This window comes from Muntiacus reevesi, chromosome 1, assembly GCF_963930625.1.
Source record: "Muntiacus reevesi chromosome 1, mMunRee1.1, whole genome shotgun sequence".
Lineage (NCBI taxonomy): Eukaryota > Metazoa > Chordata > Mammalia > Artiodactyla > Cervidae > Muntiacus > Muntiacus reevesi.
Window position 1 is genome coordinate 279,255,931 of NC_089249.1, and position 7,525 is coordinate 279,263,455.

At 37.4% G+C, this 7,525-nt stretch overlaps 1 non-coding gene across 1 annotated transcript; it reads right to left on the reverse strand.

Annotated features, from left to right (window-relative positions):
• Positions 1–2,342: 2,342 nt before the first annotated feature.
• LOC136156763 (U6 spliceosomal RNA) lies at positions 2,343–2,449 on the reverse strand. Its single transcript, XR_010661245.1, has one exon. It is a non-coding gene; the product is annotated as a U6 spliceosomal RNA (small nuclear RNA).
• Between the last annotated feature and the right edge of the window lie 5,076 nt (positions 2,450–7,525).

The window sequence follows — 7,525 nt, forward strand, 5'->3', positions numbered from 1 at the left end:
TGGTAGTTGAATGTTAACCAAAAGCCAAGATCACTCTGGCAAAGTATTTGTTATTTGGAAATTATAGGAACTTTTAATAAAATGATCATTATTTAATATATAAGTCACTCATTTTCGGTTGAGGAAATGTAAGCTCCAAAAGGAAAGGGATTTATCACATATCACAACCTATCCTCAGCATTCATCACTTTGCTAAGGCATATTACTAATACATACTCAACAATATATTTTTCAGAGGACAAAGTAACATACCTTATTAGTGTCAGGGCTGGAACTCTAATGCAAGTCTCTTACCTTCAAAGTAGATCTCTTAAATTCTTTTTTTTCTTCTTAAATTCAAATCTGGAATCTCAAGTTTCATTGTGGTCCTGAGTCCAGGTGTAGAAAACATCTGGAAGATAGATTATTATACATTTTTGCCATAATCTTTTATTTAAGGAATAACCTTTAACATTTTAAGCACCTAGTTATCTCTATTTACCACATAATAGCCCGAAGAGTGGTGTTTATGCCACAGCTCAGAACTGAGAGATCAGAGGCTCAAAAGGTTGTGTCAGGGTCTCAAGGTGACAGAAATAGGTGTCAACATTAAATTTAATTCTAGACTATTTGACACCAAATCCTGTACTTATGAACTCTATGACAAGAGATAACTCACAGCACCCAAGCTTTTGTTTGAAAAGAGTTTGAAAATCACCATCTTAGTGTTCATTTTATTTTTAGCTCTTGCTAATGAACAAATATGTAAAACTATTGAATGACAAAATCAGCCCTGTCTTACCTCTTCTTACCACTTCTATTATTGCTAATTTGTTCCCTTTTATGATCTAAGTCTTAAAAAGCAAGTGAAAAATTCTTAGATTTTGCTGTAAATTTAGATTTTAAATAATATAAATCTATAAATATAACTTTAGATGTTTAGATAAATATATACATTCTTATATAAAAGAATATTACATTAACATTATTAAATATTGTCTGAGCCACCAGGGAAACCCAAGTTAACACGTATGTACCCCCAAACCAACTTGCAAATTGAATTGCTACCAAACTGATGACGCTTTCTACATAGTTCCTGTAAATACAATCTACTAATTTAATAAGGTGGCTATCAATCCCATGGAATTCTGTATGAAATAAAGATGTATATATGCAGGATTTTAATCAGTGGATATGAAACAGTAACATCATCACACTTTTATTTTCTTTTGTTTTGCTTTATATTTTAAATATATTGTTATATCAAATCTGAACTTGGCTGAAGAAAAACTATTTGAAAAGACTATTGTAAAAGGAAGAACACTCAGACCTTGAAATCTGCAAGCATCTCAAAATCAAACAGAAAAAAAAAAAAAGCTTTTCTTGAATAGGGAGGAGTAAGCAAGGTCAGCAAGAACTTTGAGGGGAAATCACTCAAGCAGGTGGGCATGAGCAGATAGCATGACTGGGCTGATTGAATAGGAAATGCTTCTTGCTGTGACCAGCTAATTATCAGAGTGAGCTTCTAAGGGAGCATGTACTGTTTCTTTGTAATTCCTTAAAAATGGGAGTAAAGCTAAGGTTCATAGGATTAAAGGAGGAGAGAAGGCTAATTAAATTTTGTCTGGGCCACATGAATGAGTAAGTAATGGGAAACTGTGTACATCTGGTCAGCCTCTCTCTTGTTTAAGATGGACGGTGTCTGTCTTTAAATATTGTTAGAGATGTCGTGAGAGTCATTGTTAAGTTGAGGTGGGCTGACCTTCACATTCATGTTGGCCTTAAAGAGACTTGACAAGAACTACGCCTAAGAATGTAGTAAAGGGCAAGCAAGATGGCAATATAGGAGGCTTTTGAGATCCCCTAACACACTGAATATTCTTTCTCTTTGAAAGAACACACGTGCAACAATACTCTTTGAAAAAAAAATCTAGAAAATATTATAGCAGAATAGACAAAGGGGAAAACATCCCCATCAAAATGACAGGCTCCAGGGGATGAGTGAGAGGCCACCTAGAGATCAGTGCTACTTATAGACACCACTCTTGCCTTCTCCCTCCAGTCAGCACCAGGAAAATTCCTTGAAGGAGCTTTTGCACATATCCTAGCACCCCAGCTTATTAGCTGCTGACAAGAGAGAGGTTCCCAAGTGTCTGGCTCTGTTTGTGAGTCCCACTCTTACTAGATACCAAACAAAGAAGCAATTTTTTTCTTATTCCAGTTTTATTGAGATATAATTGACATATAGCACTGTATAATTTGGGGCTTCCCTGGTAGCTCAGCTCGTAAAGAATACACCTGTAATGCAGGAGACCCCAGTTCAATTCCTGTGACTAAGCACAACAAACATAGCTATATAAGTTAGAATGATGGGATGCTTCAAAAAGCGAGTGTCATCCTTAAAAAGGGGCCATGCTAATCTTCTCTGCATCATTCCAATTTTCAGCGTATGTGCTGCCAAAGCAAGCACCAAAGAAGTAATAAGAACCAGCTATTCTAATGCTCACGACACTAGGAAGAATGTATTAGCAGAAGGAAGTATAGCAAAGATTAGTACAAAAACGAAGACTTAAAAAATTAGAAAAAAAAATCAATGAAACTAAAAGTTATTGTTTTGAAAAGATAAGCAAAATTGATATACTGTTAGGTAGACTAAGAAAAAAGAAACGACTCAAAATTATAAATGAAAAAGGAAACATTACAGTGGATATCATAGCAATACAAAGGATTGTAAGAGAGTACTATAAAAAATTATGCACCAACAAAGTGGACACCCTAGAAGAAAGGAATAGATTCCTAGAAACAGACAACCCAACAAGCTGACTCATGAAGAAATCAAAGATCTGAACAGAACAATTTGGCAACCCACTCCAGTATTCGTGCCTGGGAGATCCATCGATGGAGGAGCCTGGTAGACCACAGTTCAAGGGGTTCCAAAGAGTTGGACACGACTGAGTTGCTGAACTAAGAAAGCTAACTCAGCAATCAAAAGCGTCAAAAGTAATGAAAAGTCCAGGGATAGAGGGGCTTACTGGTAAATTCTGTCAATCATTTGAACAAGATTAATACCAATCCTCCCTGTTATTTCCTGGGGCCAAACTATGGTGGAGGTAATGAAGACAATGGCTACCTCCTTCAACAGCTCCATGCACGCACTGCTAGACTCAGTGTCCAAGCCTGCGGCAGGCCAATGCCAGCCCACGCCACCACCAAGGACCCCTGAACACTCATGGGCAAGTCTGACTCGCCATTGATAATATTATTTGCAGCCAAAGATGCAGCAGCTCTCTACAGTCAACAAAACACCAGTACCAGAAGCTGACTGTGGCTCAGACAATGAGCTCCTTATTGTCAAATTCAGACTTAAATTGAAGAAAATAGGGAAAACTACTAGACCATTCAGGTATGATCTAAATCAAATTCCTTACAATTATACGGTGGAAGTGGCAAATAGATTGAAGGGATTAGATCTGATAGAAAGAGTGCCTGAAGAACTATAGACGGAGTTTCATGACATTGTACAGGAGGCAAGGAGCAAAACCATCCCCAAGAAAAAGAAATGCAAGAAAGGCAAAATGTTTGTCTGAGGAGTCCTTACAAATAGCTGTGAAAAGAAGTGAAAAGCAAAAGAGAAAAGAAAGACATACCAAATTGAATGCAGAGTTCCAAAGAATAGCAAGGAGTGATAAGGAAGCCTTCCTCAGTGATCAGTGCAAAGAAATAGAGGCAAACAATAGAATGGAAAAGAATAGAGATCTCTTCAAGAAAATTAGAGATACCAAGGGAACATTTCATACAAAATGGGCACACTAAAGGGAAGAAAGAGTATGGATCTAACAGAAGCAAACAATATTAGGAAGAGGTGGCAAGAATACACAGAAGAAATATGAAAAAAAAAAAAAAGATCTTCACTACCCAGATAATCACGAATGGTATGATCACTCACCTAGAGCCAGGCATCCCGGAGTGCAAAGTTGAGTGGGCCTTAGGAAGCATCGCTATGAACAGAGCTAATGGAGTTGATGGAATACCAGTTGAGCTGTTTCAAATCCTGAAAGATGATGCTCTGAAAGTGCTGCACTCAATATGCCAGCAAATTTGGAAAACTCAGTAGTGGCCACAAGACTGGAAAAGGTCACTTTTCATTCCAATCCCAAAGAAAGGCAATGCCAAAGAATGCTCAAACTACTGCACAAAAGCTCTCATCTCACACACTAGCAAAATAATGCTCAAAATTCTCCAAGCCAGGCTTTAATAGTACATGAACCATGAACTTCCAGATGTTCAAGCTGAATTTAGAAAAGGCAGAGGAACCAGAGGTCAAATTGCAAGCATCCATTGGATCATCAAAGAAGGAAGAGAGTTCCAGAAAAACATCTACTTCTGCTTTATTGACTATGCCAAATAGTTTCACTGTGTGGATCTCAAAAAACTATGGAAAATTATGAAAGAGATGGGCATACCAGACCACCTAACCTACTTCTTGAGAAATCTGTATGCAGGTCAGGAAGCAACAGTTAGAACTGGACATGGAACAACAGACTGGTTCCAAATAGGGAAAGGAGTACATCAAGGCTGTATATTGTCACCCTGCTTATTTAACTTATATGCAGAGTACATCATGAGAAATGCTGGGCTGGAGGAAGAACAAGTTGGAATCAAAATTGCCAGGAGAAATATCAGTAACCTCAGATATGCAGATGACACCACCCTTATGGCAGAAAGTGAAGAAGAACTAAAGACCCTCTTGATGAAATTGAAAGAGGAGAGTGAAAAAGTTGGTTTAAAGCTCAACATTCAGAAAACTATGATCATGGCATCTGGTCCCATCATTTCATGGCAAATAGATGGGGAAACAGTGGAAACAGTGGATGAGTTTATTTTTGGGGGGCTCCAAAATCACTGCAGATGGTGATTGCAGCCATGAAATTAAAAGACTCTTGCTCCTTGGAAGAAAAGCTATGACCAACCTTGACAGCGTATTAAAAACTAGAGACATTGCTTTGCCAACAAAGACCTGCCTAGTCAAACCTATGGTTTTTCCAGGAGTCATGGATAGATGTGAGATTTGGACTATAAAGAAAGCTGAGCGCCAAAGAATTGATGCTTTTGAACCATGGTGTTAGAGAAGACTCTTGAGTCCCTTGGACTGCAAGGAGATCCAACCAGTCAATCCTAAAGGAAATCAGTCCTGAATATTCATTGGAAGGGCTGATGCTGAAGCTCAAACTCCAATACTTTGGCCAACTGATGCAAAGAACTGACTCATTTGAAAAGACCCTGATGCTGGGAAAGATTGAGGGTAGGAGAAAAAGGGGACGACGGAGGATTAGATTGTTGACTGGCATCAGCAACTCAATGGACATGAGTTTGAGTAAACTCTGGGAGTTGGTGATGGACAGGGAGGCCTGGAGTGCTGCAGCTCATGGGGTCGTGAAGAGTCAGACATGACTGAGTGACTGAACTGAACTGAACTGAATTGAACGCCAATCCTTCTCAGATCCTTCCAGAAAATAGAATAGGGAAAAATACATCCAATCTCATTTCATGAGACCAGCATTATCCTGATATTAATATCAGACAAGGACACAACAAGAAAAGAAAATTGTAGGATAATATTTCTAATAGATATAGATGTAAAATTTCTCAACAACATACTAACAAACTGAATTCAACAGCACATTAAAAGATAAGGATCATGCACCTTGATCTAGTGGAATTTATTACTGGGATGCATTAAGATTCAGTACCACACATTATAAATGTCACATTATAAAAGTGACAGATCACATTAAGAAAATAAATAATAGAAACCACTGGCTATTGCAATCGGTGAAAAAGCATTTCACAAAATTCAACATCCCTCTATGGTAAAAACTCAACACAAAATTTACATAAAGAGAAGGTGTTTCTACATAATAAACACTATCTGTGACTGACCCTCAGCAAACATCATAGTAAATGGAAAAATGCTGAATGCTTTTCTTCTAAGATCAGGAACATGACAAGTAAATCCACCTTCATCACTTTTACTCAACACAGTACTGTAATTCCTATCAGAGAGATCCAGAAAAATGTCTATTTTTGCTTTATTGACTATACCAAAGACTTTGACTGTGTGGATCACAATAATCTGTGGAAAATTCTGAAAGAGATTGGGCATACCAGACCACCTGACCTGCCTCTTGAGAAACTTGTATGCAGATCAGGAAGCAACAGTTAGAACTGGACATGGAACAACAGTCTAGTTCCAAATAGGAAAAGGAGTACATCAAGGCTGTATATTGTCACCCTTCTTATGTAACTTATGTGCAGAGTACATCATGAGAAATGCTGGGCTGGAGGAAGCACTAGCTGGAATCAAGATTGCCAGGAGAAATATCAATAACCTCAGATATGCAGATGACACCACCCTTATGGCAGAAAGTGAAGAAGAACTAAAGAGCCTCTTGATGAAAGTGAAAGAGAAGAGTGAAAAAGCTGGCTTAAAGCTCAACATTCAGAAAACTAAGATCATGGTATCTGGTCCCATCACTTCATGGCAAAAGTCAGAGCAATAGGAAAGAAAAATAAATTTAAAAGGAGCTAAATCAGAAAGGAAGAGTAATTGCCTCTGTTCACAGATAATAAAGTGCTACAGATAGAAAACTCTTAGGTTTACACCAAAAATCTCTAAGGACTAATCAACAATTTAAATAAAACTACAGTATATAAATTAATATAAAAATCAGTTATATTCTTATACACCAACAAACTATGTAAAAGGTATAAATTCAGAAAACAAATCTTTTATAATAACATCAAAAAGAAGAAAGTTCTCAGGCATAAATTTAATAAAGAAGGTGAGATATCTGTATGCTGAAAACTGAATAATTAGTGAAAGAAATTGAGAAGGAATAAAATAAATAGAAAAATTATGTTCATTGATTAGAATAATTCATACTGTTAAAATATCTATATTGCCCAACACAATATACAAGTGTAATGAAATCCCTATCAAAATTCCAATGGCAATTTTTAGAGAAATAGAAAAAAAAATTTCATAAAATTTATATAGAACCACCAAAGATATCAAATATCCAGAATGATCTTAAGCAAGTAGAGTAATGTTGAAGGCATCATACTTTCTGGTGTTAAACATATTGCAAAGATGAATTAGAAAATTATGCTGAAAGTGAAAGCATGGTCGCTCAGCTGTGTCTGACTCTTTGCAACCCCGTGGACTGTAACCTATCAAGCTCCTCATTCCATGGGATTCTCCAACCAAGAATACTGGAGTGGGTTGCCATTTCCTTGTGCAGGGGATCTCCATGACCCAGGGGTCCAACCCGGGTCTCCCGCATTGGAGGCAGACGCTTTACCCTCTGAGCCACCAGGAAAGCCCTATGGTACTGGCATTTAAAAAAAAGAGGCATAGATCAATGAGCATAATAGAGTCCATAAATAAGCTCACACATACATGGTCAGTTAATTTTAAACAAATGAGCCAAGGATGTACAACAGGGAATTGGTAGTCTCTTCAATAAATAGCATGGAATAACTGGAA